Raw genomic sequence first — 26,691 nt, 5'->3', positions numbered from 1 at the left:
ACATTATGAAATTTACAAACGCGCGATGCAAAACAACCATACTTATTCCAGCTTATGGAAACGATATTTAATAGGTGAATCTTTGATTAGCATTTTCATGCATTTAAGCCTAGATTGGTTACTGAACTATAAAAATATTTAATTTAAAACAATTGTTGATTGTACGAAAAATATTTTTACACCAACAGTATTGGTATATGATAATCAAACCAATATAAAGTTGGTGTATCATTAAGCCAATCCATCATACTGGGTAATAAATTTACGGCATCGCAAAATGTTAAAATTTGTACATCTACTGATCGATTTTTTAAATTTCCTTTGAGAATCCAAAACTAAAAAAAAAAAAAACTACCGCACGATGTGAGAAACTATGTCATCAGCACTTTAATCTCGTTTAATGATAATTTTATTACATTATATTAAAATAAAAATTATGAACATGAACAAAATGTATGGAAGGATTCGGTTTTCTTTTATGACCATATTCGAATATATGCTCATTAGTTTTATTTGGAATATAAGTATTAAACATAACACGATTTAGTTTTTTTTTAAATTTTTATTTGTGACACTTTATGATTGAATTTAATTCTTTTGATTTGATATTCATTTAAAATTAAAAAATACTTGGACTTTATTATTAGAAGGATCTTTTGAGTCTTTATCAAAAATTAGGATAGTTGTTGAAATTAATCATTCGCCATCTCAGGTCAGAATGGTAGAATATTTTTTAGAATCGATGATGATATTGATGCTGAATTTACATATCTTTCAAATCAAAAGAATACGAGCGCAAAATCAACGACCTAGGGAAATTTTTTTTAAATACTAAATAGTAGCTTATTCCATGTGTAAGTACCGTCAACCGGGGCAACATGCAACATTTTTCAACTTCAATGGCTTCTAAAATCTTAATGCTTACAGATAATCATACGTCTTGTACATCAAAAGTTTTAAGGTTGATGGGACACCAAACTGACGTAGTCAAAAAAAAATATTGGTTTTACCAGTTATTTTTAAATTTACAAAAGCCTGCGATTTTCACCATACTAAGAAAAAGGGGTTAGTTGCAACAAACTCTGTAATTAATGAAAAATCATATGAAAACGTTTGAAAATTTAACGTTTTTGATACATTTGTGATGTCATAACGCATAAAGCACCAATTGCAGTAATTTTTGGTTTTGTTTGAATTAAATTTTTCATTTTTCTGTCAAAAATATTTTTAAGAAAAAAGTGTTAATCTGCTGCATACATTTAGGGGTAAAAAATACTACAAATTATTCTATAATCTTAAACCATGTAAATAAATCTTAGGATGGATTAAATTTTAATGTTAACAAACGCATAATGCAAAACAATCATATTCCAGTACATGGAAACGCGATTTACGAGATTTAGTTCTGATTTGCATTTTGTTGCATTTTGCCCCAGTCAGCTAACTGAATTATAAAAATATTTATTTAAAAAAAATTGGTGATTGTTCGAAAAATATTTACACACCAGCAGTGTTGGTATTGGATGATGAAAGCAATATTTAGTTTGTAGGTGATATCATTAAGAAAATCCGTCATACGAGTTAAAGTTTTTTACAGCATCGAAAAATGTAAAAATTCAAACATCTATAGCTCGATTTTTTAAATTTTTTATGAGAATCAAAAACTTTGGAAAACTCTTTCACGATGTTAAAAACTATGTCATTATCAATTTGTTATCATTCAATGATAACTTTATTACAGTATAATGAAATAAAAATTGAATGAGTGTTGTGGTATACAAATGTGGCATCTAACCCTGCTTTGCATGATACCCCGTTTGACGGTACGTTGCAACACATAATAGAAATTGTTCTTCAATAAATTCCTTGCCTTCTTTCCTAAAATTGTAAAAACTTGAATTTTATCCTGATTTAGTGTGATAGGGTGATTTTCTTTTTTTAAAGATCATGTCCCCAAAAATGAAAAGCTTCATGCTAAATTAAAAAATCCGAGTAATAAAACGTACCTTTTTTCTTGGGTTGTAGGTTTTACTAAGATTTGCTAAACATTGGATGAGGTCTCTCGATAGCATTTATGTTATTGTTATTTAATTTTTTTTTGGATTCTCTCAATTAGTGATTTGTGAAAATTTTGGATCCTCAGACGTGTCAATTATAACTCGTATGCAAGACCTTCAAAGCATATATTTTTGACCGATCGTTCTTGTTTTTCTGGTTTTTTTAAATAACTTATTCTTGTTGATTGGCATAATAGACTTTATCTAGTAGCTAAATTATCTAGATAAACTGCTGGTAAGTTAAGATCAGTTCTATAAAGTAAATAGTATAAAGCCTCTTTGAAATGTTCAGTTAAGTTTGAAGTTATCCTACATTGCGAAAAGCAAAAATTATTTATTTTAATCTGGCTTTGAATTGGTGAGAATCAATAAAACATGATACTTTAGCACTCATTGTGCTTCGGATATATACAAAACAGTGTCAAAAATGTTCTTTCGGTTTGAATCTGGAATATGAAGACTGACAGTGTATTTTCGATTCCTGGTACAACATTGTTGGTTTTTTTTACCCCTGAAGTTATGCAACATCGTTAACTTGCATTCAATGAATTATTACGCACTGCATGACAAAATGACTCCACGTGGAGTTCAGTTTAGCTGGTTTCTCATGTTGTATTCAGTTGCCCTAGTTCACGCATTTTTTTTTTTCAAAATAGCGTACTAAGTAGGGGAAAAGTTCACATAACGCCCCATGTGGCTAATAATACGCGCCACTCGTGTTTTAAAGAATCTGTAACATTTTAAGCCTGCAAAATATTACCAATTTGTTTTAAATGCTGTGATAGGCTATGGCATGTATGAATTTTTCCTTAAAATACCTCTGTGTCGTGAAAATTTCACAATTTTGAGTTTTCTTCATTTCCTTAATTAAGGTGTCACCAAGCAGAGAAAGATGAATAAGACAATATTTTCTGACACATCGATAAAGGAGAATCTTAACTATTATTTTAAGCTAGAAAATCACAGAAACTCGCTAAGATATGCTTTTTATGGGTATATTTTATCACGGCCCATGCGTTCGATATAACGCGCCAATCGTATTAGGCTGAAAATAGCATTAATTTTTTAAAACGGCCAATTTTTATTTAAAATGAACAAAAAATCTAAAACCTTTTTTTTTTTTTTTTTTAATATGTCTTTATTTGTATCAATTCATCATTACATTTATATTACATTTTTTCATTAAATTAGGTGTTCAGCTCAATAATGAACTGTTCAGAGCCCTATAGTTAACTAGATATTAAAAATTTATTTGTAAGAATTAAATTTGCTTAGCGCAATTAAGAATTTAATGTAGGAGAACATCCTGTATTGGCAAAAATATTTTAAACTTAAAACTAAACACTATCCTAAAATTAAACTAGTTATAAAGAGAACGAATCTCTGCGATGGAAGACTGCATCGATTTGCCTCTGAAGTTGGAGATGATTTTGTTGGCCATCTCTTCGATAGATTCAATGCCCGCAATCCGATGAAGATCTTCGGTGCTGTACCAAGGTGGAAGCCGCAAAATCATTTTCAGAACCTTGTTCTGAATCCTCTGGATGGCTTTCTTCCTCGTCGCGCAGCAGCTAGAACTGCATACATTATCGCTGGTCGGAAAACTTGCTTATAAATAAGCATCTTATTCTTCACGCACAACCGGGATTTCCTGTTGATGAGAGAATAAAGAGATTTAATATATTTATTACACTTAGATTGAATATCTTCAATGTGATTTTTAAAAGTAAGATTCCGATCAAGTGTAAGTCCCAAGTACTTCACGTGATCATACCATTCTAATGAAACCCCATTAAAAGTTATGGAATGATTTTCATTAGGTTTTAAAAATTGAGCTCTTGGCTTATGGGGAAATAAAATAAGTTGAGTTTTGGAAGCATTAGGAGAAATTTTCCACATTTTCAAGTAATTCAAAAAGGAATTTAAATTTTGTTGCAATCTACTGCGTACCACCCGTAAATTTCGACTTTTGGCTGAAAGCAAAGTATCATCAGCAAATAATCTTCTACTTTTTCCTTCTGGTACATCAGGAAGATCAGAAGTAAAAATATTGTATAAGATTGGCCCAAGTATACTACCCTGAGGGACACCAGCTCTAATGGGTGTCCTTTCAGAGCATGAATTTTGATAGCTTACTTGTAAGGTTCGGCTAGTCAAATAATTTTGAATAATTTTGGTGAGATATACAGGAAAATCAAATCGAGCTAATTTAGCTACTAAACCTTTGTGCCAAACACTGTCAAAAGCTTTTTCAATATCAAGAAGAGCAACACCAGTTGAATAACCTTCAGATTTGCTAGCGTTAATCATATTAGTTACACTCAAAAGTTGATGTGTAGTAGAATGTCCATGACGAAAACCAAATTGTTCATCAGGGAAAATAGAATTCTGATTAATGTGAATCATCATTCTATTCAAAATAACTCTCTCAAATAGTTTACTTAAAGATGGAAGCAAACTAATTGGTCGATAACTTGAAGGCTCTGAAGCACTTTTTCCAGGTTTTAAAATTGGAGTTACTTTGGCATTTTTCCATTTATTGGGAAAATAAGCCAAGTGAAAACATTTATTGAAGATTTTAACTAAAAAATTTAAAGTGCTTTCAGGCAACTTTTTAATAAGAATATAGAAAATCCCATCTTCCCCCGGGGCTTTCATATTTTTAAATTTTTTGCAAATCAATTTAAGTTCATCAATATTTGTCTCACAAGAACTTTCAAATACATTTTGTTTAGAAAGAATATCATCAAATTCAAGGGAAATTTGAGCATCAATTGGACTTACAACGTTTAAATTAAAATCATGAGCAGACTCAAATTGTTGGGCCAATTTTTGAGCTTTTTCTGCATTCGTTAAAAGAAGTTTATCCCCGTCTTTCAAAGTAGGAATTGGCTTCTGGGGCTTTTTCAGAATTTTAGTTAATTTCCAGAATGGCTTTGAGTAGGGTTTTATGTCCTCTACTGCTTTGGCAAAATTTTCATTACGAATGAAATTTAAACGACGTTTGATCTCTTTTTGAAGGTCGCAATAAATTAATTTCAAATAAGGATCTCTAGTACGTTGATATTGGCGTCGACGAATGTTTTTCAGTCGTATCAAAAACTGAAGATCATCATCAATTAAAGGTTGATTAAATTTATGTTTAACTTTAGGTATTGAAGCGGCTCTAGCATTGACTATTGAAGTTGTCAAATTTTCTACAGCCAAATCAATGTCTTCAATTGAATTCAGTCGAACGTTTACATTCAAATTACGTTCAATAAAATTCCTATATCGCTCCCAGTCAGCTTTTTGAAAGTTAAAAGTTGATTTTAAAGGTTTTTCAATGGGACTTTGGGATAAAGAAAAAGTTACTGGAAGGTGGTCTGAATCGAGGTCCGCATGAGTAACTAATTGACTACAATGCTCGCCTAAATCCGTTAGAACCAAATCAATTGTGGAAGGATTTCTAATCGAAGAGAAACAAGTATGCCCATTAGGATATTCAACAGTATAATAACCTGCAGAGCAGTCATTAAATAAAATATTCCCATTTGAATTTGATGAAATATTATTCCAAGATCGGTGTTTTGCATTAAAGTCACCAACAACAAAAAATTTAGATTTATTTCTGGTGAGTTTTTGTAAATCTCCCTTCAAAAAATTTTTCTGTTCACCGCTGCATTGATAAGGCAAATATGCGGCAATAATTATAATTTTCCCCATAGAAGTTTCTAATTCAATTCCAATTGTTTCCAAGACTTTTGTATTGAAAGAAGGAAGAAGTCTAAATTTGAGACGACTATTGATGACAATAGCTACACCCCCACCTTGTCGATCAAGTCGATCATTTCGCAAAATTTTAAAGAAAGCATTGCTTTTCAAGTTAATGTCTGGCTTTAAAAAAGTTTCAGTGATGGCAGCAATATGTATGTTTTGAGTTTTCAAAAATAAAAAGAATTCATCTTGGTTAGCCAGCAAAGATCTAGCGTTCCAATTCATAATATTTAAACATCTATTTGGATCCATGAGGGAATCTTAAAGTCATAATAATTTTGTTAGCATAATTAAAAGAAGTTTGGAAAGCTTCAAACATTGAATTTGCTTTCAACATAAGTTGCATCATTTCCATTAAATTTTGATGCAAAAATTTTAATTTTTCCTCAGTAATCTCACCCAAATCAACAAAATTGTTAGAATCAGAAGAGGAAGGAGAAGAAAAAGTATTTGAATTTCGGGGATTTTCCCAAGCCTTCGCATGAACGTTGAGACTTGGTTTTTTCCCATTTTTATTAGTTATGCCTGGAGAGGGCAACCCATTTTCAACCACCTCTGAGAACGATAAACAACGAGTCTGTGGCGCAGATTCAGCACAGGTAACATTAAAATCACTTCGGGTATTACCCAGTCGTGATTCCAATGTAGGCCGAGGCTGACTGCGAACAGGCAGGTTGTTTGCCGGTCTGACGTGTGTAGACGAAAAAGAGTAAGGAGGAGAAGAAACTTTTCTGGAAACTTTGGGATTTTTCCTAGAAGCAATAATTTTTGCCCTGATGGGACAGTCTAGCGAATTCGAGGAATGATTACCTGCGCAATTTGCACATTTGAAAAATTCTGTTTTTGGTTTATCACCACCATAAAGGCATTTAGATTTTTCATGATCGAATGAGCCGCAAAGCATGCATCTGGCATTCATTCTACAATTTTTAGTGCCGTGACAAAAAGCTTGACAACGACGACATTGCGTAATATTTTGAAGGAAATTGGTTGAAGATTTTCGAAAAGGTTCGAATTTGACTCGACAATGAAACATAAGACGAGCCTTTTCAAGAATTTGCAAATTATTAACTTGATCCTTTTTAAAATGGATCAAATAAAGCTCAGGAGCAAAACCAACACTACTGATATTATTCGTGTTGGTTCTTTTCCTCATTTGAATTACTTGAATTGGAGAAAAACCTAACAAAGAATTTAATTCAGATGTGATCTCATCCGGTGTCTGATCGCCGGTGAGACCACGAAGTACAACTTTAAATGGACGATCACTTCTGGTGTCGTACGTAAAAAATTGATGTTTTTTATCATTCAAATAATTTAAAATTTTTTGAAAATCATTAAAAGATTCCGCCAAAATACGAGCAGTTCCCCTTCGACCGATCTGAAAAGAAATCTTCACATCCTTAACGGAAGTGACGATTTCTTTCCGAAAGGCATTGAAGTCAGGAATCGTGACCGTAATTGGTGGAACCTTTTCGTTTTTAAGAGTATAAGAAGAAGAAGGTTTCTTAGTACTCTTATCAGAATTAAATATGAATATTTCCTCATCACCGATGTTATGAAGGACATCGAATGAATTGGAAATTTCAACTTTTTTGGCAGATGGCCCTGGATTAGGTTCAGCAATCCGTTTTCTTCCGGCCCTTGAGCCGGCCGAAGACTTCCCCATGCTGGAAAGAAAAGAGAAAAATATGAATAAAAGAAAATAGAAATAATTTTAGCACTGAAAAGTGCTGATTGAAAAACAGGTAAGGAAAAAATAAATAATGTAAAAATGTTCCTGCAGGTACACAGCAACGATACGATGCTCCGGCGTACGTGTTGACGGCTCAACGATACAGATGGAAGTCCGATCTAAAACCTTATTTTGAGCGTTATTTCAGCCCAAAAAATCTACTTTAATTTTTTTAAATTTTGATTAGCCCATTTTGATTTTCTTTTCTGTCAAAGTGTCTGTAAGTATTGGTGTGTTTTCGGTCTTCGGCTGCTTTCGGGTGTGTTCGGCTGCTAGGCGCGTATTGAATACACAGCGGCACGTAGGGGAACATGCTCTATTATGCGCCACCTAAACGAATCGCTGATTTTCTATGTATTCCACGTACAAATTATGTTAAAAATGGGTGCAATCGTTGAAGAAAATTGTTTTCTACAAATGCCTATGAATTTTTATTACTCAAATTGCTATACACTGCTGTACGTCTCGGTGGTCCAGTGGTTAGCGTGGTAACCCAAGTAACACAGATTGAGCCAATTGGCTTTTTTGAGTTTTAATATTGTTTTATGAAGACTTTTCTATGGCATCCAATTTTTAAAACGGGTTTATTGTAACATAGGAAATGCTTCATTTATTGTGTGTTTTAAAAGAGCCCTGAAAGTTTTACTAAAACTTGAATAAAACACTATCTTAAGAGTGTTGTTAAAAAGTTGCAAAAGTATTGCTAAAGCATCAATAAAACACATACTTTCCTGTTTTTATTAGGGCTTTGGTATCAGTTTTAAAAATGCGCTCAATGCGCTTTTAAAACTAGCGTTCAAGCCAAGTTGAAAAACTGTTTTATTGGCACAGTGAATGTAGGCATAATAAAACTAAGTGACAGATGATTTGACAATCGAGACGAACATTTACACGCTCAATTTTTTTTACCTCTTTTTGAGATAGCATAACCTGTTTTGAAAGGATTATCACTCAAAATTGAGAAAAACGGGCTATAAAAATGATATAAATTAACACAGCCAAATTCATGTGATAAATAAAATCAACTTTGTTGCATCCGCATTCAAATTTAAATACAATTACATCATAAGTCGCTCAATTCTTAGGGTTCGAATAAAAGCACACTGTGAATAAACGTTTTTGTGATTCGATAAGAATAAATATAATAGACAATTAATTTACAAGTACGCCAAAAATATAACTTGTTATATTTATCTCTCAATGCGAAGTCAATCTATATTTACGTCATCCAATCCAGAGTTAACAAAATTATTTCCGGATACACCGCCCTTGAACATTTCTAGAAGACTGCAGCCATCGGTTTCTCCTCAGCAAATGCGGAGAAATAAGGCTTCATCACAAGCGAAAATACTCATTCTATGCTTTCATCAGTCTCAAAAAGTTTCAGATGATATATTCAGAATGAAAACCACTAGCATTGGCCAATCATTGAAAATTACTGATTATCTGATTATCGTAAGCAAAACATCCGAAGCACGTTTTATAGAATCGTTTTATCGCTTCGAATTGCAACAATAACCTTTATAGTTTGATATGTCGCATATTATTAATAAAATCGTTTCCTAGATCGTTAGCCTACTGTTTGCAGAAAAGTTTTCCCATACAACTATTTTAACAGTTTTTAACAGTTACATAACCTTATTACATATTCATAGTACAATCATTTCGGAATTCACGATTAAGGCAATGTATTTTACAATTTACATGATCGTTTGTTAAACGTTTTATTACGCTTCCTCAAATCATCGTTTGACGATTTAAGAAGTCATTTGGTTATAATTCTCATTTATGCGGGTTTTTTTTTAGCTTTGAGGCCAGTTTTTTTTATGACAGGAAATGATCTATTCAAAAACAGTCTGAGATTATTTGATAACAATACCTACTTATTATTTAAAGATAATATATGCCTTTTGCCAAGCAACAAATCGAAATGTTCTCATTTATTGCAAAAAACTTCTCTTTCTAAAAAATGTATAAATCTATCATGAGCGTGTATTCCATTTAGAGAAACGTCAGTCGAAGCTGTGATTCAAGGTCTCTTAAAACCATTTCAAAACTGTTTATTAAAAATGTTTTATTACAACTTTTTTCTAACCGGCACAAAACCATTTAACAACTGTTTTACAACTGCCTTAAGATTTTCAATATTAACTTACTGAACGCCATGTTGATTGTGAAATTGAATCGAAATTACTGACGCCATCTTGCTAGAAATAATACTATTATACTAAAAACTAAACATTTTCAACAAATTTGACAATGTTGGCGGTACTATTTGTTGTAGAGCTAATGAATTTCAATGCAAAGTAAAAATTGCATCATTTGAGCAAATTTGTATTTTCCTTAAAATATCATTTTTTTAACTAAAAAAATGCTTAGAATCCGGTCAACCTTGATTTTCTTTGAGGCGCGCTTATATTTTGATGCTATTTCGTATATATTTCACCAGAAATCCAAGGTTGCAGTAAGTTTTATGCTAAGATATATTAAAAATAAAAATGAGAATATTTTTAAATTATTTTAATGGAAATCTTTACCAATCACCAAATGCTTGGGAGAGAAAGTCATAACACGAGAAAAAAAACACGGACAGAATGCTTCCACAGCATAATTTCTATCAGATTCTACAGCTGCCACAGTAAAATTCCTATCAGATTCCACGGCTCCCACAGTAAAATTCCTATCAGAATCCATGACGTAGTTTTAAAAGAGCTGTGGATAGTCTTAAGAGGGCTCTGGAGGGTTTCTTAAATCTATGTCTATAAGGTCGAATAAAACTATTCTGTTGGATGTTTTATTATTGCTTATAGAGTTAGCTTTAAAGGCGTTGACAAAATAGGGCCAACTAGTCCATATGTTAGCTTTAAAGTGGTTGTGCTAAAGCGTAGATTACGCTTTGGCTTGTAAATAAGCTTTAGGAAATAGTCTTAAGCAAACTGTTAAGGTTGGAATAAAACTTCAATTGTTACTTGGGAAGGCGGTAAACGCTGGGTCCACTGTTGGGATGGGTTCGATTCCCATCTCGGTACTGGGTATTAAATATTAATCTTAAGTTGTCCATGTCATTCAGTCTGTAAAGTCTTAATCGGCTAAGACGGTGTATGTCTTTAAAAAAAAAAGATACTGATATATTTTTGTTAATTATCACCCGTTTTTAAAGGTATGGGAATTTGAACGAATGAAAAAAAGACCTAAAACTATCTTATATATTTCTTAAAGCATAACTCAAAATTTTAAACAAACTTCAGCAAAGTTGTTAAGCAGATTAAAATTATTATATCAAAAACTGAAAAACGTTCTTCGGCGATGTAAAAATTATTTACAATTATATTATTTGAATTTTCATTAGGTTATGGAACTTAATTTTTTAACTATTGAACAAGAATATCATTGATTGATTGAATGGGTAAATAGGTTAAAAAATAGTGTTGTTTCTCGTTTAAGATTTTTTGATTCATCAGCATGAAGCTAACTTACCTCAACTTTTTCTTTACCAACTCTTGAATAAATGAATGACGAACTTTGATGCCCCGAGATGAAAATTGTAGAATTAAATGAGCTCGTAGCTTTTTTCTAGCAAGTTTCCAAGAACTTAGACTTTCAATCTTTTTAAATTCTCATAAAATGTTGCTGAAATAAATATAAACTTAATAAACATGAACTGATGATACGACAAAAGTTATAGTCAATCAATCTATGCTAAGCTGAGCTAAGTGATGATACGACGAAAGCCGATAACGGTATTTCCAATTTAAAAAAAAAAGATGAGCTCGAGTTCTAAAACTCTGGTTTTTTTTTTATCTAAACTATGGAAAAATTAAGGGGCAAAAACCCTCGGGCCTGCAAAATTTTAATTTTACCTTAACATAATTTTAGAATCAATATGTTCGTTCCGGAATGACTTTTAGAGTTTTCACAACCTTTTTTCTTCCATGTTTCTAAATTTTCATATTGTTAAAGCCGAACTTTCTTTAAATGCTTCATTATTGAATTTTGAAGGGCACAAATTCTCCCACTTTGAGAATCTTAATTTGATAATCTACTTAATTTAAGTCATAGGTATCCAAACTTCCAACTATGCAAATCAACTCCGACTGGGTATTTCAGATTCGAGTTGCACTTAAATTACTTTTGATGAATATGGATGGTTCTTCGAAAAATTCCACAGACAGACTAGAAGACCAAGTGGTTTTCTTAAACTTTTCAAACCAAATTAAAAAAAAAACCTCAATTCATTGACCTCAACCTTGGCCCTGTTGATGCAACGAGATGCAGAACCAATAGCAAAAGATTTAATTAAAACTTTTTCTGCTGCAGCTTTTCTATTTCGCTCTTTTTTTTAACTTTACTCAACCGAACAAAAGTATGAAAACTTCGTCCGAAGAAAATCTACCATTCATTCTCCAGGAAAAGTTTGGCCCTCATCATAATTTCATGCAATAAGAGAGCATGAATGTTGAGTAGTTCTTTCATGCAGTCCGTGTTGAGTTGATAAAAATGACCAAAATAACAGAGAGTGACAGAAAAAAATGATTAAAAAGACAAAAATGACTTAAATTACCAATCAATCTAGCCTTCAATATTTATCTCCATGAATATCAAAGAAGCATGCATGGGAAACTTTTGGTTCCATTTTTTAAGCCAAATGGGGCGCTAAAAATCTTGTTCTGTCAGAAAAGAAAACTTTCCTTGGAAAACAACTATAGAACGTATGTTTATGTTGATAGTTTCGTTCTGTTCGAAATATTTATTTGAAAAGTATATTGACTGAGTACCATTTGGTTTTAGAAGTGATCCAAACTTTTTCCAATATTTTATAGCAATTCTGTATTTTCCTTTTTTTTATTCGATTTCTATTTTTTTTAATCTAATTTTGAAAATTTTCCATTTCTGCTATTTTTTCCAGACCTTATCCCACCGCTCAAGTTGCCAAAGCTGAAGAAGCTCACCACCAAATGGAACGGCGGCGGCTCGATCCTGAACCTCGGACATCTGGCCGGAAACTTTCCGTCCCGAAGCCGAAACGTTGCCACGGTGCCGTCGGCCGTTCCCGTGGTTCCTGCTGCTAGTGGTCCTCCAGCTTCTCTGAATGGAACTGGCCCAACCGGAAAGGGCCATCAGCGAAAGTGTTCCGATATTTCCATCATTTCCGGTTCGTTTGGATCCGCAAATGGAGCCGGTGGGTCCGGGAACTATGGGTTGTATGCCTTAAAGTGCGATCGAAATGCGGCCAAACGGGGAATTCTGTTGAATTTACCGCGGAAGATTACGGCTGCGGTGGTGGGAGGAGAGTCGCCGTATCGACAGTCCGAGGAGATGGTCCACGAGAAGTTTTCGCCGATGGTGGTTGAACCTCCGCCGAGGAAGAAGAGAATGCGAAAGCGGGCCGGGCAGGAGAAGAACCCAATGAGGATTGGAGAGGGCGGTCGGTTTTACTGTAACGATCAACTGCTGGAGCGGAACCGTAGCGAGCTGTTCCGGATTGCCGAGCGGGGATCGAACGAGGCGTTGAATCAAGGAAGAGGTTTGAGGTACGAGGAGCTTCCACCACCAGCGGGGATGATCGCTAGCGGCCGGAGAGCTCGATCGGCGGAGAACTTACTGACCCTGAAGCGGTACCAGCGTGCTGGGAGACCTGGCGAAAGTGACAGCGATGAGGGACAGCCTCGATCGTTAAAAGTTACCCGGCTGAAGTACAGCGAGAGTGCCGAGAGTGATTCCGAGGAAATCGCTCGGAAGACTCGAAGACGCGGTAAATTGAAGAAGGCATCGGATTTCTCGATCGAGAACAACTCCGATGAGATCGAAGTTCGGATCAAGAAGACGGCTAGCGAAGAAAGCGAAGAGCTGGAAAAACCGGTTCCTCTACCTAACAGAGTATTGGCGTTGAGACAGGAAGCCACTAAAGCGGTAGAGAAACCGAAAGTTAAACCCAAGCCGAAATTGCCACACAAACCTCCCGCGAAGGTTAAGGTTGAACTTCGCAAGGAACAGCTACCGAAAGCAGAAGTTAATGAAGACTCTTTCAAACCATTGGCCGCGGTGCTGCAAGAGTCGTTGAAGAGTGTAGATCTGAAGCGTAAATGGATCAACGATTTCCTCTCCGAGAGTGAAGATGAACCGGTGAAATCGAAACAAGCAACCACCTTCCAGAATCAACCTTCAACGGAGTCGTTAAGCAAGAAGTTCGATTTGGTCGATAAGTTCGACAAACAGCTGGAAGCATTGGAAGGAAAACTTCAGAAACAAGACAGTGTCAACATCTTCAAGAAAGCCAACGGTGACTTTGATGATTTCGATCAACTGTTCGACGGCAACGGCAAATCCACGAAGCAATCCAACCTTCGTTTTTCTTCGTCCTCATTCGGTTCAGCTTCGGCAGTAATACCAGAACCCCCGCCGCTTCCCACCAAACCTCAACCGGTTGCCACAGCAACAACACCGAAAACGACGACGGTCAAAATTCAAGACTACTACGACAAGAAACTGCAGCGTGTTCGATACCTCTCATCGCCATCGCCTTCGCGATGCGCCGACGACGACGACGAAGACGAATACGGTGAAGATGACGAAGTCTTCGTTCCCATGGCGACGAGCGCAACCGCAACCCAGGACGACGACAACAGAATCACAGCCCAAGCGGTCAACAATAATATAGTGCTTCCTTCTAGTGTAAACAACGTTAGCGATAATACTACTACGGTACTAGATAAGTGCACCGGTGAGCGGAATCAAAGACGAGGAACCCATTATAATCATCAGCAACCGACTAGCATCGGAGATCAAAACAGCAACTACTACTCCAACTTCCACAACCGACACACTACTAGCGCCGTCGTTAGCGTCGATTCCAGTTTCTATTGTTCTACCAATATTAATCCGATAAACAAAAACAACCAGAACAACAATAACCATAACGTTTTTATAGTGGGCGAAACTTACAAGCAGCAACAGCAGCAGGACTTGGTCAAGCGGTACGTCAACTACAAGTTCGATGACTACGGGCAGCTAGCCGGCGGTGGCGATGGTAGAGGCCATCGCTCAGGACCACCCCCAAGGAAGTTCAATTTAAACGACTTCCACGACGAGTGCTACAACAACGAGGAAGGAGTGGTAATTATTTGAGCCCGACCAAGTTCTGCGCAAAGAAGAATTGTGCAGAAGGTAAAGGAAAATCTTGAATTGAATACAGAATCTATGTAACGATCAAACGAAAGTCAAAAGAAACCGTTTTAAATATATGATATCATTTATTGGTAGTTGATTTTGTAAATAGTGGAAAGAAAGTCCTTTGATGACAATTACTAATGAAGCGCTGTTTGCGCGCAGGGACTGGTAAAATCCGGCTCGAAGGACCGTATTATGATCTTTTGTGGTATTTTACGGAAGTTCGAAGAGACTTGATTAGAGTGACCAATGGAAAGCCTAATATAAGCAAGGTTTTCAAACCTTATGCTGTCTTATATCTAATCTGAACGTCTATTTATTGAAGATTTAGAACTTAAAAATGGATCAATGCACTCATGAGGACGCCATTTAAGGAATAACGTTACTGTCTTATTTTATCAAATTAGTTTTTGAGAATTAGCCAACATGAACGTATGTCGTTGTTTGTTGAAGATAGCCCTCTAGCCCTGTTACCCAGAATACACATTTCTGAGTCAGAAGAGAAAAAAAAATGATTTCCCTTACTCAGAAAATCTTTTAAAACTGTAAAGTAGAGTCTGTCACCTTTTTCTTATTTCAAAACACCTGTTTGAATTCTTTCCATTTTTTATTTATAGTTGATCGAGAATCAATCCGAAACATGATTGAAGTTTTTATCAGTGAGGAACGGATTTGTCGTGGTGTATAAGAAACAGTCGTCTTCTCACTAATCGTTACGTTCAACAACATGACATTTCACAAAGCAGTTGCTCACTGTGCAACTTCGATAGCCTCCTGAGATTGTCCCACACGCTTACATCTTACAAATTATGTTTTTACAAATGATCTTTCTTAGTACCTTATGCTCATTCATCTTAATTACACATGGCATTCTAGTAGTACTTGGTAGAACTAACTATGTACTAGTGAGCCTAGTGCTCTAAGTCTACTTAGCTTCTTTTTTACTGAGACGAGCTTCTCTTCTTGCATTTGTCGTCTTTAACAAAACATCTATCCCAAGCGACCTGAAGGTATCAACCTCGACTGGCGATCATCGCCTAAACTGGACTTAAAAGCTTCAACTGGCGATCATCACCTCAACTGGAATTAAAGTCCTCAACTGCCGATCATCGCCTAAACTGGATTCCTTGTCCTCAACTGGCGATTATCGCCTAAACTTGACTTATCGTCCTAAGCTGGCGACCATCGCCTGAACTTAGAGTCCTTGGCTGGCAGTCATCGCCTTTTCTAAACTGAACTGCAGTCCTCTGCTGGCGGTTACCGTCAGAAAGATCTGTCCAAGGGGAAACTAAGACAGGTTTCTTTGTGAAAATTGTGAAAAAATCCGGGCAATATCCGGACTTTTTTCACGATATCCGGGCAACCGGGCTGGACCGGACTTTCTCGAAATTTTGAATCAAATATCCGGGCAAACCCGGATAAAACCGGGCAATCTGGCAAGCTTAGTTTAAACACTATCGATTTTCACGTTAACTGGTTTCTGTTTTCAACTAATGACCTTTACTTGAACTGGGCTTTTAAGTTTTCTAGAAGATATTTTTTTCGAACTACCGACTTCCTTACGACTAGATTTGGAATTATTAACTAGGCTTCACATAAAAATGTTTAGTGGCTATGGAATGAAAAACTGGCGATAACCTAAACTAGACATGCAGTCCTAAACCAGCGTTTCTCGCCAAAGTTGGACTGTTAGTCTCAACTGGTGATTTCCTCCGAAACTAAACCAAAGTTTCTAATAGGCAACTTTACCATCACTGGACTGAAGTCCTCAACTGATAACTTCGCCTTGACTGGACCGAAGCCCTCGACTTGCAACTTTGCCTTGACTGGACCGAAGTCCTAAACTGGCAACTTTGCCTTGGCTGGACCGAAGTCTTAACTGGACCGAAGTTTCAACTGGAAAGAAGTCCAAAACTGGCAACTTTGCCTTGGCTGGACCAAAGTCCTAACTGAACCGAAGTCCCAACTGGACCGAAGTCCCAAACTGGCAACTTTGCCTTGGATGGACCGAAGTCCCAACTGGACCGAAGTCCTTACTAAACCGAAGTCCCAAACTGGCAACTTTGCCTTGGCTGGACCAAAGTCCTAACTAGACTGAAGTCCTAACTTGACCGAAGTCCCAACTGGACCGAAGTCCTAAACTGGCAACTTTGCCTTGGCTGGACCGAAGGCTTAACTGGACCGAACTCCTAACAGGACCGAAGTCCTAACAGGACCGAAGTCCCAACTGGACCGAAGTCCTAAACTGGCAACTTTGCCTTGGATGGACCGAAGTCCCAACTGGACCGAAGTCCCAACTGGACCGAAGTCCCAACTGGATCGAAGTCCTAAACTGGCAACTTTGCCTTGGCTGGACCGAAGTCCCAACTGGACCGAAGTCCTAAACTGGCAACTTTGCCTTGGCCGGACCGATGTCCCAACTGGATCGAAGTCCTAAACTGGCAACTTTGCCTTGGCTGGACCGAAGTCTTAACTGGACCGAACCGAAGTCCCAACTGGACCGAAGTCCCAACTGAACCGAAGCCATAACTGGCAACTTTGCCTTGGCAGGACCGAAGTCCTAACTGGACTGAAGTCCCAACTGGACCGAAGTCCTAAACTGGCAACTTTGCCTTAGCTGGACCGGAGTCTCAACTGGACTGAAGTCCTAACTGGACCAAGTCCCAACTGGGCCGAAGCTCTTAACTGGCTACTTTACCTTGGCTGGACCGAAGTCCGAACTGGACCGAAGTCCTAACTAGATCGAAGTCCTTAACTGGCAACTTTGCCTTGGCTGGACCGAAGTCCTAACTGGACCGAAGTCCCAACTAGATCGAAGTCCTTAACTGGTAACTTTGCCTTGGCTGGACCGAAGTCCTGACCGGACCGAAGTCCCAACTGGACCGAAGTCCCAGCTGGATCGAAGTCCCAAACTGGCAACTTTGCCTTGGCTGGACCTAAGTTCTAACTGGACCGAAGTCCTAACTGGACCGATGTCCCAACTGGACCGAAGTCCTAACTGGACCGAAGTCCCAACTGGACCGAAGTCCTAACTGGACCGAAGTCCTAACTGGACCGAAGTCTCAACTGGACCGAAGTCCCAACTGGATCGAAGTCCTTAACTGGCATCTTTGCCTTGGCTGGACCGAAGTCTTAACTGGACCGAAGTCATAACTGGACCGAAGTCCCAACTAGATCGAAGTTCTAACTGGACCGGAGTCTCAACTGGACCGAAGTCCCAACTGGATCGAAGTCCTAAACTGGCAACTTTGCCTTGGCTGGACCGAAGTCTTAACTGGACCGAAGTCATAACTGGACCGAAGTCCCAACTAGATCGAAGTCCTTAACTGGCAACTTTGCCTTGGCTGGACCGAAGTCCTAACTGGACCGAAGTCCCAACTGGACCGAAGTCCCAACTGGATCGAATTCCCAAACTGGCAGCTTTGCCTTGGCTGAACCGAAGTCCCAACTGGACCGAAGTCCTAAACTGGCAGCTTTGCCTTGGCTGGACCGAAGTCTTAACAGAACCGAAGTTCTAACTTGACCGATGTCCTAACTGGACCGATGTCCCAACTGGACCAAAGTCCTAACTGGACCGAAGTCCCAACTGGACCGAAGTCCTAACTGGACCGAAGTTCTAACTGGACCGGAGTCTCAACTGGACCGAAGTCCCAACTGAATCGAAGTCCTATACTGGCAACTTTGCCTTGGCTGGACCGAAGTCCCAACTGGACCGAAGTCCTAAACTGGCAACTTTGCCTTGGCTGGACCGATGTCCCAACTGGATCGAAGTCCTAAACTGGCAACTTTGCCTTGGCTGGACCGAAGTCCCAACTGGACCGAAGTCTTAATCTGGCAACTTTGCCTTGGCTGGACCGAAGTCTTAACAGAACCGAAGTCCTAACTTGACCGAAGTCCTAACTGGACCGATGTCCCAACTGGACCAAATTCCTAACTGGACCGAAGTCCTAACTGGACCGAAGTCCCAACTGGACCGAAGTCCCAACTGGATCGAAGTCCTATACTGGCAACTTTGCCTTGGCTGGACCGAAGTCTTAACTGAACCGAAGTCCCAACTGGACCGAAGTCCATGACTGGTAATTTTGCTTAAGGTGACGCCTGGTTCGTACTTACCACCAGAAAGTTCAACTTTGCTGTTTTTGTCTAGACAGTGGAATAAAGTAAACTCACATATCCTTATCACACTTTACGGCATATGAATTATTTATTGTCCACTTTTATTTTGCAAAAATGAACCTAAATTAAAAATGGCTTCTTGTGCTCGAGCAAAGGAAGTTGAAAATACTTTACCTAAGTGTGGCTACTTTAGCAATGGTCGTCATTTTTTTTACAGTAACCTGAGATTTCCTCTTTAGTTAAATCAACTTAAGGCTCCTGGCAGGATCGCCAATGTGAAATACTAGGTTCCGATTCATTGGGAAATTCTCCGGTTAGTATGTTTTATATATCTCACTTCCATTCTCAATAAAATCATTCAAACAACAAACTTTATTCAATCTATATCAGAGTCAAAACATTAAAAAAAAGCAGCAGCAATCTTAGAATCTGCGATTTTTCAGTCATCCATTTTACTAACAGAATCAAAATGATCGATCTTATCAACCGGAAAAACATACAATCAGCAGTAGCAGTCTTAAATTCTTGATGCTTAAAATTCTGCGCGTTCTATGCCAATCCGTCTTAAAACAAACAATCAGCAGTAGCAACCTTGAAAATCTGCGCTTCCTAAGTCACTCCGTGTTTATACATCAGAATGCAACATCAAAACAAACAAACAGCAGCAGCAGCCGGAAAAATCTGCGCTTCCCAAGCCAATCCGTCTTTACCGAAAGGTCAAAACAAACAAACACCAGAAGCAGTCTTGAAATTTTTTTTGCAGCGGAAGGCCAAATCAAAACAAACAAAGAGCATCAGCCGCCTTGAAAATCTGCGCTTCCAAAGCCAATCCATCTTTTTCCAAGATACAAACAATCAGCAGCAGCCTTAACAATCTGCACTTTTTCAGTCGCTCCGTTTTATTTATCCTACCGTCTGCGCCATTGCCTTTAATTCGCGATTCTTATGAATCTGAATTCAGAGATTCACTGAGACACGTTTGTCGCCTACAAGAATAGATCAATTACTGACTTATGTTTTTGTTTACACTTCGTAGCTTGTCTTCCAGTGGTGCCACATATTTATTCTATTTATTTTTATAAGTTTGATTTTTTTTTATTTTCAATATTTTTCACCCCACCTCTACAAGCTCCACGAATAAAAACTTCCGGTTTTTTTTCCAAATCTCAGAGCAAACAATGTCTATCTAATTTTGTCTTCTAAAAGTATTTAAATTGAATTACGTTGTATGAAACAAAGTGTAAATAAACAGTTTTATTACAAAAACATAATGTTCCCATTCTCGTAGGGTTCCCCTTAATTGTTACATTATACATTAAAAAAAATTGTTTTTTGAATTTCCAGTTCTTTAAATTGATCACAGTTTTGGTATTTTGAGCGTTTTTATCGAATATTTTTTCTATAAAACAAAAACAACTTTGAAGTCGATTTTTTAGTATTACAATCATTCAGAAAGAATGCATATAGTTATTCAGCTTGTGTCTGCAATATTTAGCAGCTCAATCAATTTTTAAACTTAGTTTACAATGAAAGTGCTCCAGATTTGGATTCCTTCTTTTTGTTTGGTGTCTCTGTCCAGACAAAACAACAACCCAAAACCCATTATGAAGCATGCTGCCCATGTTTACTGAACAATCTGTAGCTGACAGTCAATTGCTCGTCGCAACTAATCCCATTAACTTTCCTGACCTTTTTCGTGACATCTGTAGCTTATCTTCGGTTCTACGCTTTTTTTTTGTGAAGTTTTGGAATGCCTCAAAACGTGGAGGTTCATTCCGAAGGGTGAGTGCCCTCATTGTTTCCGCTCAAATTCCTGTGGCAAAATTGAAAAATCAGCCCTCGGCCATTTGATGTCAACCAGTTTTTGAACTGTTTCCTAAGTGTGTGTGATTGAAAAAAAAATCGTGACAGAAGATGCTATTTGGCTGGATCTGATTAATGTCCCGCTCATTAAGAAACGTTTCCGTACTTTTTATTCCCGATCCACTTCCGGTTGGTCGTTTTCGTTCCGCCATTTCCAATGAGACGCCGGATCGAAAGCCCGTTTTATCATCTCGAATGAATGAGCGTGTCCGGAAAGTTTTCCTTTAGAAGATTCTGTCCCCCCGATGAGATGCGGAAAATTTTCGATTCCTGATAACCGGGAAACTTTCTTCCCCTATATACAGCGAAGACCCAAAAATGAATGAATGAAAACGGAACTTGCTGGGGAACGGGATTTCCTTCGTTTTCCAGATGATTTGGGGACACATTTTCGAAGGTCAATGGGGACGGCATTTCTGGCACTGATGATGACGACCGACCGACCGACGCGACGACGGCTAATTGAAAGCGGAGCTGTATTTGCTTTGCTGCTGTTTGCTGGATGAAATCGAGCCTACCGGAATCAATTAATAATGTGACAACATTTTACGGGATTCAGTCGATGAGCCCCGGGTGAGTCGACGTTGACAGAATAAATCCGATTCAAAGAGCGTGCAATTGTGAAGAAAATACACAACATTTAACGATTGAAAACGAATGAAATTAAAAAGAAATAAATAGAACATAAACAAATTTTTCCATCAAATATTACAAAAAATAAAAAAAATTATTTTCAAACTTTTGAAAATTCAGCTTTTATCATTTTAATGATTTGCAAATTGGCAAAAATGTAAAAAAACATTTTATGACAAAAACGACAATAATGACGAAAATGACAAAAAAGACCAAAAAGACAAAAATGACAAAAATTACAAAAATGACAAAAATGACAAAAATGACAAAAATGACAAAAATGACAAAAATGACAAAAATGACAAAAATGACAAAAATGACAAAAATGACAAAAATGACAAAAATGACAAAAATGACAAAAATGACAAAAATGACAAAAATGACAAAAATGACAAAAATGACAAAAATGACAAAAATGACAAAAATGACAAAAATGACAAAAATGACAAAAATGACAAAAATGACAAAAATGACAAAAATGACAAAAATGACAAAAATGACAAAAATGACAAAAATGACAAAAATGACAAAAATGACAAAAATGACAAAAATGACAAAAATGACAAAAATGACAAAAATGACAAAAATGACAAAAATGACAAAAATGACAAAAATGACAAAAATGACAAAAATGACAAAAATGACAAAAATGACAAAAATGACAAAAATGACAAAAATGACAAAAATGACAAAAATGACAAAAATGACAAAAATGACAAAAATGACAAAAATGACAAAAATGACAAAAATGACAAAAATGACAAAAATGACAAAAATGACAAAAATGACAAAAATGACAAAAATGACAAAAATGACAAAAATGACAAAAATGACAAAAATGACAAAAATGACAAAAATGACAAAAAAGACAAAAATGACAAAAATGACAAAAATGACAAAAATGACAAAAATGACAAAAATGACAAAAATGACAAAAATGACAAAAATGACAAAAATGACAAAAATGACAAAAATGACAAAAATGACAAAAATGACAAAAATGACAAAAATGACAAAAATGACAAAAATGACAAAAATGACAAAAATGACAAAAATGACAAAAACGACAAAAATGACAAAAATGACAAAAATGACAAAAATGACAAAAATGACAAAAATGACAAAAATGACAAAAATGACAAAAATGACAAAAATGACAAAAATGACAAAAATGACAAAAATGACAAAAATGACAAAAATGACAAAAATGACAAAAATGACAAAAATGACAAAAATGACAAAAATGACAAAAATGACAAAAATGACAAAAATGACAAAAATGACAAAAATGACAAAAATGACAAAAATGACAAAAATGACAAAAATGACAAAAATGACAAAAATGACAAAAATGACAAAAATGACAAAAATGACGAAAATGATAAAAATGACAAAAAAAACAGATTCATTTTGGTTTGAATTGAATTGGATTTTCTTAATTTTTGAGATTGTTTTCCAATAATTTCAAAACGAATTTTTCAGTGTTCATTTCATTCAGATTCAAAAGCAAAAACGCGCCAAGGACACACCGGTGTCGTTTGGCCACTCGCAGGTTCTGTTTGTTTTTATTTTTGCACGCGATTTCAGTTCGGTGGGATCGGAAAAGCGGGAGGAAAAGCCACCCCGTCAAAATGGTAATGAGAATCTCGTCTTAAAATTACGCTGAAAAAAATCACGAAAACATCGCGTCAACGTCCGTCGTCTGAGAGTGATGATAGCGTTGACTGATTGCGTAACGTTGTCGGATGCTGAATAATTTAAAACTTGTCTCCGAAAAAAAAATGGAGTTTATCTAACAATTGAAAGCGTACGGAGCTCAATTTCATTATTCGAAATGCTATAAACACTTCATGTTTGCAAAGTTAAGTTGCAAACTTGCCATTCGACCGATAAGGCTCGAGTTCCTTAAAAGCCGGGAAATGTCTCCCGAAAAACTTAACCCCTTAAAGAAGATGTTAGATTCCGTTTCCGCGATTCTCAAAACTATCCTCTGGAGCGACATCGGACGAGAAGATTGAGACATCGATATCGATACTGTCGTAGAGCGAAAATCGTGAGAAGACAAAGTTTTTTCGCGATTTTTTTCCCTCTAAAATTTGGTTGCCTCCACTTAGATGGGGAAAAATCTAACCTGACGCCCTAAGCCAAAATGCTTGAATTTTCCCGGAAAACGCCGGAAGCGACCAATAAACGGTTTTTGGTGCTACTTTTTTTGCAGTCATCTATCGGAAATTATCTATAGAGAAGTTTGCTGTTAGCAAGTTTAGCCCCCACTCTTGGAGGGAAAATTTGTTGAAGAAATATGCCGTTGTTTGCGCGGGCAAAAGTTTGTCCTGGCGATGTTCATCTTTTGCGAAATTTTTGGAAGCTGGCCTCAACTTGATGGCAAATTATTGACCCAAGACTCTTTCCTGGAGACGTTCTTAATCTACTGCCTCTGATCATGGGTAAATATTGATTTCAGAGAGAGAGGATAAAGTGGAAAATTGATTTAAAATATTGTTTAACGAAATTGATACCGTTTTTCAGAAAGATCATGACTAAGAAACTCAAGCTTAAGATAAGGGCACAGTTTATGACGGTCGCCAATTAAGGAACAATATTTTTTCAAAAATTCAAAATGCGGTTCAAGTTAATTTTTTAACAAACTGGGAAAAATTTTACAATTTTGACAATTTCGACAGTTTTGACAATTTTGCCCATTTTGATAATTTTGACAATTCTGACAATTCTGATAATTTTGACAATTTTTACAATTTTGGCAATTTTGACAATTTTGACAATTTTGACAATTTTGACAATTTTGACAATTTTGACAATTTTGACAATTTCGACAATTTTGACAATTTTGACAATTTTGACAATTTTGACAATTTTGACAATTTTGACAATTTTGACAATTTTGACAATTTTGACAATTTTGACAATTTTGACAATTTTGACAATTTTGACAATTTTGACAATTTTGACAATTTTGACAATTTTGACAATTTTGACAATTTTGACAATTTTGACAATTTTGACAATTTTGACAATTTTGACAATTTTGACAATTTTGACAATTTTGACAATTTTGACAATTTTGATAATTTTGACAATTTTGACAATTTTGACAATTTTGAAAATTTTGACAATTTTGACAATTTTGACAATTTTGACAATTTTGACAATTTTGACAATTTTGACAATTTTGACAATTTTGACAATTTTGACAATTTTGACAATTTTGACAATTTTGACAATTTTGACAATTTTGACAATTTTGACAATTTTGACAATTTTGATAATTTTGACAATTTTGACAATTTTGACAATTTTGACAATTTTGACAATTTTGACAATTTTGACAATTTTGACAATTTTGACAATTTTGACAATTTTGAAAATTTTGACAATTTTGACAATTTTGACAATTTTGACAATTTTGACAATTTTAACAATTTTGACAATTTTGACAATTTTGACAATTTTGACAATTTTGAAAATTTTGAAAATTTTGAAAGTTTCGAAAATTTTGAAAATTTGGGAAATTTTGAAAATTTTGAACATTTTGACAATTTTGACAATTTTGACAATTTTGACAATTTTGACAATTTTGACAATTTTGACAATTTTGACAATTTTGACAATTTTGACAATTTTGACAATTTTGACAATTTTGACAATTTTGACAATTTTGACAATTTTGACAATTTTGACAATTTTGACAATTTTGACAATTTTGACAATTTTGACAATTTTGACAATTTTGACAATTTTGACAATTTTGACAATTTTGACAATTTTGACAATTTTGACAATTTTGACAATTTTGACAATTTTGACAATTTTGACAATTTTGATAATTTTGACAATTTTGACAATTTTGAAAATTTTGAAAATTTTGAAATTTTGACAATTTTGACAATTTTGACAATTTTGACAATTTTGACAATTTTGACAATTTTGACAATTTTGACAATTTTGACAATTTTGACAATTTTGACAATTTTGACAATTTTGACAATTTTGACAATTTTGACAATTTTGACAATTTTGACAATTTTGACAATTTTGACAATTTTGACAATTTTGACAATTTTGACAATTTTGACAATTTTGACAATTTTGACAATTTTGACAATTTTGACAATTTTGACAATTTTGACAATTTTGACAATTTTGACAATTTTGACAATTTTGACAATTTTGACAATTTTGACAATTTTGACAATTTTGACAATTTTGACAATTTTGACAATTTTGACAATTTTGACAATTTTGACAATTTTGACAATTTTGACAATTTTGACAATTTTGACAATTTTGACAATTTTGACAATTTTGACAATTTTGACAATTTTGACAATTTTGACAATTTTGACAATTTTGACAATTTTGACAATTTTGACAATTTTGACAATTTTGACAATTTTGACAATTTTGACAATTTTGACAATTTTGACAATTTTGACAATTTTGACAATTTTGACAATTTTGACAATTTTGACAATTTTGACAATTTTGACAATTTTGACAATTTTGACAATTTTGACAATTTTGACAATTTTGACAATTTTGACAATTTTGACAATTTTGACAATTTTGACAATTTTGACAATTTTGACAATTTTGACAATTTTGACAATTTTGACAATTTTGTTATATATTAAAATTTTGACAATTTTGACAGTTTTGACAATTTTGACAATTTTGACAGTTTTCACAATTTTGACAATTTTGACAATTTTGACAATTTTGACAATTTTGACAATTTTGACAATTTTGACAATTTTGACAATTTTGACAATTTTGACAATTTTGACAATTTTGACAATTTTGACAATTTTGACAATTTTGACAATTTTGACAATTTTGACAATTTTGACAATTTTGACAATTTTGACAATTTTGACAATTTTGACAATTTTGACAATTTTGACAATTTTGACAATTTTGACAATTTTGACAATATTGACAATTTTGACAATTTTGACAATTTTGACAATTTTGACAATTTTGACAATTTTGACAATTTTGACAATTTTGACAATTTTGACAATTTTGACAAGTTTGACAATTTTGACAATTTTGACAATTTTGACAATTTTGACAATTTTGACAGTTTTGACAATTTTGACAATTTTGACAGTTTTCACAATTTTGACAATTTTGACAATTTTGACAATTTTGACAATTTTGACAATTTTGACAATTTTGACAATTTTGACAATTTTGACAATTTTGACAATTTTGACAATTTTGACAATTTTGACAATTTTGACAATTTTGACAATTTTGACAATTTTGACAATTTTGACAATTTTGACAATTTTGACAATTTTGACAATTTTGACAATTTTGACAATTTTGACAATTTTGACA

General features: G+C 35.2%; 1 protein-coding gene across 2 annotated transcripts in view; it reads left to right on the top strand.

Moving 5' to 3' along the window:
* LOC129748529 (uncharacterized) overlaps positions 1 to 12,592 on the top strand; it is a 443,948-nt gene extending 431,356 nt beyond the window's left edge. For both annotated transcript variants that reach the window (XM_055743186.1, XM_055743192.1), the window contains one exon: positions 12,455 to 12,592. The gene's annotated coding sequence lies outside the window, so the exon portion shown is untranslated. The remainder of the gene's footprint in view (positions 1 to 12,454) is intronic.
* The last annotated feature ends 14,099 nt before the right edge of the window (positions 12,593 to 26,691 follow it).

The sequence above is a fragment of the Uranotaenia lowii genome, chromosome 1 (genome assembly GCF_029784155.1).
Source record: "Uranotaenia lowii strain MFRU-FL chromosome 1, ASM2978415v1, whole genome shotgun sequence".
In the NCBI taxonomy this organism is placed as follows: domain Eukaryota; kingdom Metazoa; phylum Arthropoda; class Insecta; order Diptera; family Culicidae; genus Uranotaenia; species Uranotaenia lowii.
This window is presented reverse-complemented; position numbering and strand designations above follow the sequence as displayed.